This window comes from Psammomys obesus, unplaced genomic scaffold (assembly GCF_907164565.1).
Source record: "Psammomys obesus unplaced genomic scaffold, mPsaObe1.curated_primary_1811, whole genome shotgun sequence".
Classification (NCBI taxonomy): Eukaryota; Metazoa; Chordata; class Mammalia; order Rodentia; family Muridae; genus Psammomys; species Psammomys obesus.
The window spans coordinates 35,685-46,124 of record NW_026596131.1 but is presented as its reverse complement, the minus strand read 5'-3'; the positions used below and the strand labels follow the sequence as shown (position 1 = coordinate 46,124).

The following is a 10,440-nucleotide window of genomic DNA, read 5'->3' as shown; positions in this document are numbered from 1 at the left end:
ATGTGGCATCTTTGTCATGACTACCCCTTTGTTTCCAGGCTAGAACCATTCACACACACGGTTTCAGAGCATGGGCTGGTGGCTGCCTCAGAAGCTGCTGGAGAATGTGAAAGCATAGGCTCTTGGGACATCCCCAGACCCTCTGACTGCAAATAGTCCTGAAGGTTCCCAGGTAATCCTGTCTGTGTGTGTTGGAGCTGCTACTTCCTAGGGAGCCATCCCCTTAAAGATGATAGCATTGGAAAGAATCTGGAACCGCTTCTCCATATATGCGTAAAGAACAAGACCTGGCAAGTCCCAAATGAAGTCTCAATGTAGCCTACCTCATTCCAGAAGAGCTGAGGACTCTCAGAAACAACGAGGGGGCTGGGGTTGTCACTCTGTGACAGAGTGCTTGCCTTGCATTCATACCGCACTGTGTTCCACCCTCAGCACTGCAGGGACACATAATAAAAGACAAGGGAATAGGGCCTGGGGTGATGGTTCAGCAGTAAGAGCACTGGCTGCTCTCCCAGAGTACCTGGGTTTGATTCCCAGCAACCATATGGTGGTTCACGTAACTACAGTTCTTGAGGATCTGCCCCCTTCTGACTTACCAAGGTCCAAGGCATATACATAGAAGGAAATAGATGAAGCTGAAATACAAAGTTAGGACTATAAACAGATGAAAGGAGAGGCATGTCATATTGGAGGAAAGCTCAAACACGGGTCATAAAGCCTGGATACACTCTGGGAGAAGTGTATCCTCAGAGAAGCCTCAGAGAAGCATGTTCCTGGCTGAATAGGATGGGTGTCACCTGTCCTCAGGCCAAGACCGTCAAACCCTTCATCCTGCCTGCTACCCCATAGCCCTTTGTGTAGGCGAGGTAACCCGTTCCTCACTGCCAGTCTTGCCAAACCTGAGTTAGGTGCTGTGTTATGCCTGCTGTGCAGACAATGGGCTAAGTCTTAGTGGCTTTCCAGAGAAGCTGCCTCCTTATGTGCTTATAGTCCCAACTCTATCAGCCTGCCTGAGTCCCCTGAAGATGCTCTGCTAGAAACAGGCAGCAGGGCAGCCTGTTAGGGAAGCATGTCATGCTATGCTGTGGGAATGTTTGTGTGCAAGGTGGTGCCATACCCACACCTTGCCACTAGGGGGCGACATATCTTCACTCATAGCTAGTCCTCAGTGGCCCTTGCTTGATGCTTTAAACAGCATTGGTCTGGTTCCCTTTAGGGGCAAGTTTCTCTGCAGGAGCAGTGGTTCTGCTTTGGAACTTAGGGGCTGACAAAAGATCAAGGAAACCCCAGAAGCTTTCAGGACTCCATGCTGTCCAGTCCTTCCCTCAGCGCTCTGACATGCTACAGACAGGCATGGAAAACATTTCTCAAAGCGTCATTCCTCCCATCCTCTTTCCCCTGATTCAGCACACAAGAGACTTGAGGAAACAGGATGGGAAGAGGTTTGGGGGTCTGGCAGGGCCTTGCCCCCTCCAATGCAGCAGAACCTGTATTGCAGCATACCTCCCCATTTCATCCATGTGGCTCTCCGTCATGGTCCCTGGGAGCTTTTAGAAATGGCTGTGTGAAGGCAGTTTGCTTTGACTAGTCTCTCAGTGTGAAGGCAGAATGGACACTGCGTTGCCCAGATGACTGTCATGCAGGTGTCGCCTCTGTGGTAGACAGGAATGCCATTCCAAGACTAGATGCTCCCCCACGGACCGTGCTCGGCTTTCACCGGTTCCGCTATGCTAGACCAGCAGGAAGGGCCTTAAGTGGTCTTTGGCTGGTAATGTCCACCACTGACTATGTCGCTGTTTCCTGAGTAAAGTACCGCAGGGTGAGAAGCCAGCCCTTCCCTGTTTGTCCAGTACACTTTTTAGGCCTTCTCCCACTCCACGCCTGGCTCAGGGCTCTGTGCTCCCCGCCTGGTGGCCTTCAGGACACACCATGTCTGTTGTTGGGAATGGCAACTTCAGGGCGGTCATCAGCACATGGTAGGTAGTCCCATGGTCACAAGCTAGCATGTCAGGGGCCTGCAGGAGGCGCCTCAGCCCAGCCAGGCCCGTTCAGGCAATAGCTTTAGAGTCCACAGAAGGAAAAATAATGAAATAAAATAAATCCATGGCGACTTATGTTATGGCCCATATGGTCATAGGGCCTCAACAACAGTAGTAGAAAAATTAAAAGGGGGAAAGGCATGGGCCACATGATGAAAACCTGTGCCAACCAGGCTGGAGAGAATTCAGGAAACTGACCACCTTTGGGTCTTAAAGTTGAAAGGTCTGTGGGAGCAGCCTCCCCAGTCCCTAGTAAAATAGTGGCAGGCAGTTATACCCAATTCAGGGTACTTGAGGGGACTGGCCACGTGAGAGGCTGACTGGCTCAGCCATCCCTGTGGTGATGTTTTAGAGCCCTCCTTCCAGCCACTAATGACAGCTCTGCTGGAGAGCTGCTAAGGCTTCTCTAGTCCAGGGCAGAAGAGGAGAGGGCGCCACCGCAACAACAAGCCCATTGCCTGTCACTAAAGTGCTTCTCAGCCTTGGCCACTTCCTGGAGGGCTCTTAAAGTCTGGGTTTAGGGCTCAGCCCTCGGAGGCTCTGAGCCACCTGGTGTGGGGCAAAGCCTGGGTTTTTTTGAACTTTCCAAGGACTTCCCTGGGAAGGCTCCCAGTGCCTTCTAGGTGTGGTGTACTCTCAATCCTCTTTAGCTTCAGAGGTTAGTCCTGTTCATCCAAAACAGCCAGAGGACAAGGCAACACACAGAGTTGTTCCTCCACAGCTGAGGAACCATGGTTCTGAATAAGCGTCTTGGCAGGGGCATTGATCAGGAAGGGCTTTTCCAGAGACAGGGAGGTGACGGGTAATAACTGGGTTTGGAGGAGCCAAAGGGACAGGGTGACCTGTGGCGTTAATAAGCTCTAACTGTCCTTTAGCTGCAGGAGGCAGGGAGACAGCTGCCGGGAGGGCTGGTGCCCATCCCCAGCCTGTCACCGCATGGCTCACAGCTGCCTGGAGCCCATAAAGAGGCAGAGCAGCTTGAGGCAGAGCTGAATGCCTGGTGGGTGTTAGCTCGTCAGAGACACAGGCGTGGGCTGTGCAGGAAGAAATTGATTCCTCTCATCCCCAGCATGGCAACAGGTGCCCACACCCTGGAGCCTTCCCACACTTCTGTTAAGAGTAGTTGTCTGTGTCCAGGACATGTATAGAGGCACAGGTGAGAGGCAAAGAGTAGATAGCCCTGTAGGAGTGCAGAGCAGTCTCAGAGCCACAGATCCTCTGCAGATGTGAATTTGGGAATATAAAGCTTGAGAGACGACGCCTCGGTCTCCTGGTGCTGGTCAAGGTCCTGTTGCTACAATCAGAGGGTGCATTTGGTGTCCACAGCAATTTAGTACAAGAAACCATTGCTTTCTCCACTTGTGGCAGAAGGCAGCTTTTACCACAGACTCCCGAAGACCCTCAGCTGGCAGCCCCAAAAGCTGAATTCCAGTGGGAGCTGTGGCCATCCTCTGCATGAGAAGACACTGGGGTGAAATGTTAAAGTCATTCTTGTCTGCACATGGTTAAAAAGGTGGGTGCCCGGGAAACTCACTGAAGGAAAAAGCAGCTCAAACCCACCATCACCCGCCACCTGTTAACCTAAAGTCAGCTGAAGGGGCTCCTCAGCAAAGAGCACTAGTTGCTGCTCTTGCAAAGAACCCAGGTTCAGGTCTCAGAACCCATGCTGCTCCACACAACCTTACAGCTCAGCTCGTTCAGGGGATCCAATGTGCTCTTCTGGCTTCAGCGCACGTGCACGGCACACACACACACACACACACACAGCAAAACATTTATACACCTAAAACCCATGAAATCAGTTTAAGCTGCGAATGGTAAACCATACCCAGAATCTCGGCGCTTGGGAGGCAGAGGTAGAAGGACCATCAGTGAATTCCAGATCAGCCTGGGCTGCCCGGAGAGAACAATCTCAGAGAGAGAGAGAGAGAGAGAGAGAAAGAGGAGGCCAATTTAATAATTAGGTGTGATGGGGCAGCAATTGGATGCCAGGTACGTGAGGCAGAGGTCTTAGAGCCAGAGGGAAGGGAGTAGGCAAGTCAGCTCCATGGAAGAGGTGCTGTGTGGGCTGGAGATGGCAGCAGGGAGCTAGCTGACAGGAGTGGGTTTAGTGTTCAGTAGATTGGGTTGGGGAGGCTGAGCAGGACTAGGGAGGGAGGCTGAAGAAGGAATCAAAGGCTGGGAGTAGATGCAGGCAGAGGCACCATGTCATTCCTAAAAAACTGGGGAAGGCCCTTAACTCATGCCGGAATTTCAAGCTCCAAAGATTTCAGAGTTCCACAGGTCTCCTCAGGAGCACCCAGTAGCCTAGTGTCCCCATTTCCAGCCTAGTGAAAGCACCAGTTGGTCTGAGACATGGCGAGGCGGTAGGGGCTGGTAGTGCCTTCAGCTATGGAAGCACCCGGAGAGCTTCCCGTAGCTGGCGGTCACGATGTTAACGGTGGCGAGACCTAGTAGAAAAACCGTTGGTCTGGTGTCAGGTATGGGTAAGCTTTGCCCTCCTCTGGGGATCCTGACCACTGATGACCTTGGACATAATCTTTTGAAATGCTACCTGGCGAGATGGTGGTGATAGAGATGGGGTGGCAATCATAGCTCTGCTTCCTCAGCACTCAGCAGCAGCCCCAACCTTGGGTTTCCTGTCTGTATAATAGGGTAATAGCAACACTTCCCAAGGATGGCACACAGGCCTGCTTTTGAGAGCTCAGTCAATGGAAGTGATTTTTGTAAGAAGGTAGAAGAATTTGCATGACCTGGTTTGTGAAGATCAGCTCATCCCTTTACTGTGTGAACTTGAACAAGCCACGTCCTCTCTACCATGCCTCTCTTCTCTTACCTTAACGGGATTAGAAAGGGCTCTGACGTGGGGTGTCTGCAGCCAAAGCCCAGGCTTAGACCACCAGTCAAACTTTCCTATTATTACCATTTCATAAAGCTCGGTGTTGGACGAGCTTCATTCAAGTGTCCTCTTTGTTATTATTGTCCCCACTCATCCTCAGCTCTGTCATGTGGTGTATGTGGCCTACAGAATGGAGAGAACAGGAAAATGTTTGAAGCAGGGGCATTGAGATGGCTTAGTGGGCCATGCACTTGCCACCCTAGCCTGGTGACCCGCGTTCAAAACCATAAAGGTAGAAAGAGAGAACCAGCTCCACAAAGTTGTCCTCTGACAACTTTTGCTCTGGTGCATGCACGTGTACACACACGGGGCTGGTGTACATGTTGAGGCCTGTGGATCTGAGGGTGACCCAGGAGGTTAGTCCTGGAAATCCCATCTCAAGCAGCTGCAGCAGGAGGATCTCGTGGGTCCAGGAAAGCTTATGGGGTTGGTTGTTCTAAGACTTAGTAATGTCACTGAGGTAGGCTTGGGCCACCCTGGGATCCCTGTGAGCGGTGGAGCCCTGGAGAGAGAATGAAGAAAAGATGAGCCGTGATGGAAAGACCAGACTGGAATCGTCATCTCTGTTTGAGTCACTTTTCTTCTTGCTACATCGAGATACTGGACAAAGCAACTCACAGAGAGAAAGTTTGTTTTGGCCCCCAGCGGGTTTAGGATTCATCCCGTCATGGGGGGGGGGGCATGGCAGCAGGGAGGGTGGCAGCCAATCACACTGCGTTGGCAGTCATGAGGCAGATGGACAGCAGCGCACAACTCACGTTCTCCCTTTATCAGTCTCTTCCGGGCCTTCTCCCGCCCGCATGCAGGTTAAGCCTCTTTGCAGACACCCTCATAGACACACTCGGCTTTGTCCGCCAGGTGATTCAGCTCGGCGGTCAAGATTAATCCTTTTTGCTAGACCTCAACCATTCAGTCCATAAATGCTAAACGTACCCACTGGGCGCCAGCTACAGAGCTTTGGAGTACAAGAGAGATCAAACCACTCCAAGCTTGCCTGGGTCACCATACAGCACTCAGTGCACACCTCACTGTTCCTTAGGACCTGGATTTGGAACAAGACATGGTTAGTATTGGATGCCACTGTTCTGTGACACCTGGGGCCTCAGCTGGAAGATGCCAGGGCTCCAGAGGAAAGACTCCTCAGAATGCTCAGCACCCAAGTGGTACTTGCTGTCAGCTGAGCCATGGGCTGGGGTTGTCCACCCAACATCAGCACTCATGGGTCCGGGATCCAAGGATAGATATCCCAGGGGCAACAGCCAGATAGAATCTGACCTTTTCACAGGCCTTAGAATTTGCAGGACATCGTTCTGCCGTACCTGTCCAACTATGGCAGTTAAGCACCCGGGCACCACTTTTTCATTAGGAAGGAGAACAGATGGCCCTGAATGAACACTCCGGGATGGCTGTCTCTGGAGGCTGCAGTACGATACAACTCCCCTGAATCATGCCCGCACACACAAGGAGTTTACAGTGGTACAGTTCACAGGCTCCCTTGCCTTAGCTGCAGGGTACTTAGGAGTGTGGCAGAACTAACTTCCACGTACCCTGTGACCCTGGGGAGAAGGCTCTAGCTGAACCTCTGTGCCTTCAGAGGAAAGACAGGGTAGAGGGAGGGCTGAGTGAAGCGGTGTACTCTGCGTAAGATCCTGCAGTGGGCACTTGGGCTTAGGGTGGAGCGTGGAGAGAGGACTGCTGTATCCATCTCCTCCATTCCCATGGCCCCTGCACACATCAGGCACTTGACATGCATTAATTGAAACAAGTAAGCTGCAGATGCTGAAGAGGGGTAGGGACCAGAGAGATGGCCCGGCAGGGAAGAGCCGCTGCTCTTTAAGGGGACCCGGGTTCAATTCCTAGCACCCACAGCATGGCCCACAACTGTCTGTAACTCCAGTCCTAGGACCTCTGAGGGCACCAGACACATGTGGTACATAGATGTACATGCAAACAAGATACCTGGAGAGAGAGAGAGAGACAGAGAGAGAGAATATCCTACAAGGGTGTCAGAAGGCCCCCTGGAGTATTCATGGGATAAAGACAAAAGGTAAGCTAGAAATCTCCGCGTGTGTGTGTGTGTGTGTGTGTGTGTGTGTGTGTGTGTGTGTGTGCGCGTGTGCCTTCAGAAGCCTGAAAAGGGCATCAGATCTTTTGCTGCAGTTAGAGATGATTGTGTATTACCCAGCATGGCTGCTGGGAACCCAATTCTGGTCCACCACAAGAGTAGCAAGTGCCCTTAACCACTGGGCCATCTCTCCAGTGCCTCACTTTCTTACTACAGGAACTTGAGGTCCTCTCTTTCAGTTGTTGCCTTTTTGAGAGAGTCCACAGGAGCTGGTACTGCACACACACCCCCTCCCACTTCTCTTTCCTATCCGTGGCCTCCTGGAAGGATTTTTTGGATTGTTTTTCCTTTCTCCTGGACCATAGCCCATGCTCTCTGCTGCTCTTTGTAGGGTGGGCAGCAGGCCACTACTTGGGGAAATGCTGAGGCTCAGTGAGCAACAGGGCCAGGAAGGAGAAGAGGAATAGAGGAGAGGGAGTGTGGAGAAACTGAAATTGCCAAGTGTGTGCTCTGTGCCAGAGCCAAAAGCCTGTGCTGCAAATTGCTTTTTTCTTCATGCCTGTCCCAGGGAAAGGCCCAGTTAAAATAGCACCTATTGAAAATGGAAGTGTGATTGCAACAGGCCACTTGTTGGGCTCATGTCCACAGGCAATAAGGGTACTGTGAGCTCTGGAGCCTCCCTGTGTGAGTGCAGACACTCACACAAAGGCCAGCAGGAAGGGGCTGCCCCAGCATCTGGCCTGAGAAGAGCCCAGACCTGATCCTTGGAGGATACTCTGTGCAGGGGTGGGAGAGTTTAGAGGGCTGAGAGAAGAGGCCGATGAGAACAAATACATCCAGTTCTAAATAAGAACAGGATCAGTGTGATTGACAGGAAACTTCTGGAGGGAAAGACAACTTGTCAAGGGCTACCTAGCCAGTCAGGGTGACAGAGCTGGACGCAGAGAGGAAACAACATTTCTGGCATCCGTGGTTCCTACCACTTTATCCTACTGCCTTGGACATCCTGTCCTAGCCTTAGCCCGGGACCCTGGTGATAGCCACAGTTTCTACAGCCTAGCTCTGTGCAATGTTCCTGCTCAGCACAGGTAACTTGGGGAAGTAGGAGGCATGTCAAAGGTTTTTCTGGTTTCAAAGCATCTCTCTAGATCCCTCAAGTCACTCTCATGGCCAGACTTGGGTGTCCCTAGGAGGCAGGCAGAGATAGACACCACCCCTAAGCTGGCCAGAATAGCAGGTCCTGGAGGTGCCTGCCGGCCGCCCACAGGGAAGCCTAGTAGTGGGTGGTATTCTTTTCAGTTACCCATTGGGCCGTGTCTCATCTTCCCAGAGTTAGTTTCCATGACAACGGCAAGCTCCTTACCCATTCTGTTCATCCTTAAAAGATTTCCACCCCAGCTGTCTGAGCCCGGGCTCCTCGCCCAGCTGCTGTACCAACCCACAGCTCCAGAGCCCAGGTTTAGCAGTGAACTGTCAAGCTGCCAGAGAGCGTCTCCTGGGACGTGCCTGCTAACTGCCCAGCCTTTGAATACGTCCACATGATTGCTTCTTAATTGGATTAGAAACTAGCTCCCAGGGGCTCTCTGCTCTCCACGTTGCAGCCACATCCCTCCTCTCTTCTGGACCTCAATATTAGAGATCCTCCCTGTCCCCTGCTCAGTGTCCAACGCCATAAGAGTGCTGCTAACCGGGACTACGGCAAAGCCAGTTATAGACCCACTTGGAAAAGAAAGGCCCTGATGCCTTCAGAGAGGAGATGTGGAGATGCTCAGGGCCCACCACCCCTCTCTCAAGCCCCAGGTAACCCTCTTCCTGGCTTCTGCACCTCGTTTTTTGCCTCTCTGCCCTTCCTCTTACACATCATCTCCTTCACAACCCAGCTCCAAATTCCCTCCCACCAGAAATCTTCCTGTCTAAATAATTTCCCCCCTGTCTTCTCACAGTGGCTATATTTAGTCCCTGTAACACGACTTGCCTTATGGTATATTGTGCCAAGGAGGGGGGAGATCCCTGAAGCTATTTATTTTCTGAAGTTATTTTTTGGTATGTTTTCTTTCTCTGCTGAAAAATTCTTCTAGTGAGCATATGTTGTTTATCTGCCCAGCATACAAGTCCTGATCCCTGTCTGCTGGTGACATCATATGGAAATCCTATTTCATAGGCCAGCTAGAGTCACCTCTTCAGATGATAAGAGTCTGGCCAATCAATCAATAGGTCACAGAGGTTGGCTTAAAGATGACCACATGAACGTACAGGGCCTAACAGAATTTCCTCTGGTACTCCTGTGGACACTGCTGGCTCTTTAACAACTGTCAGTTCTCTCTGTGGTACTTACTTAACAAAAAACAGCTAGGAGTTGTCATGCCACTTAGTTCTGGTAAAAAAAAAAAAAAAAAAAAACTTGGACAGAAGTTGCTGGGACAGATGTCTGGGCACAAACTCAGTTGGTGTGACCTCTTTTACCCTAACCTTAACTGACGCTTCTAAGATCCACAGCACCCCAACCCGAGCGGTTTCATTTCAGTCGTGTAAGAGGCGACCTGACAGTGAAGCTCACCAGGGGCTGCACTGGAGCCAGAGTGAGGGGAGGAGAGAGTGTGGACTGCATTAATGAGACTCTTGCATCAAGACTCTTGCTGGAAGCTTGGGCTGTCCCAGCATGGACGGATGGCATTTCCTGTTCCTGGCCCAACAGGCCCACACTGGGTTTCTTTCTTTCACTGAAAGAGGCTTGAATGGAAACCTCCCAAGACTCAAATCATGTGTTCACCAGTGTCTGCCCTCCATGCTGTGAGCTAATCCATACAATAAGATGCTTAAGTGCAGGGATGACAGGCCATAGATAGTTCTTCAAATGACCAAATTCATAATAAAAGTCAGGCAAGAGTTTGAAAAGACTTTTACATACAAACTAGACCAATTAAAGAACAAACTCTTCCATTATCTGCCTAGGTCTCAGACCACGGATGTCTCTGAAGCAGTGCATGGCCCGGCCTTCTTCACCGAACCCTTCCTTCAGTGCTCAGGCTTCCAGGGAGCCTGCCACATCATGCCTGACTCCACCATCCTGTCTTTGCGATTATTCTGATCTGACATCTTTCCTGGGCTGCTGGACCCTGCCCAGGACCTTACACATCCTAGGCAGGTACTCTTCCAACGAGCTACATCCCCAGCGATGACTCACTCTTTTTCAGAGTTCAACCCAGCTGTGCCTAGTTCCACGAACCGTTTGGGTACTTTGTCTTCCCCAGAGTCCCACCCAGCGGTGAGCAGAGACCTCTCTGGACTGGAGCATTTGGGGTGTCTTTCCCTTCAGACTAGGGGTGCCCTGTGGGTAGGGCTCCCCTATTAGATTGGGGCCTAGGTGCTCTACTCACATCAGACTAGAGGCCCTCTAGAATCATCTAGCTCTGTCTCTGTGTCAATGCCAACCTAAG

At 51.4% G+C, this 10,440-nt stretch overlaps 1 long non-coding RNA gene across 1 annotated transcript; it reads left to right on the top strand.

The window, feature by feature from the left end:
• The first annotated feature begins 102 nt into the window (after nt 1-102).
• LOC129665514 (uncharacterized) lies at nt 103-10,113 on the top strand. Its single transcript, XR_008718384.1, has 3 exons — nt 103-172; nt 6,836-6,985; nt 9,956-10,113. It is a non-coding gene; the product is annotated as an uncharacterized LOC129665514 (long non-coding RNA).
• Nucleotides 10,114-10,440: the final 327 nt, after the last annotated feature.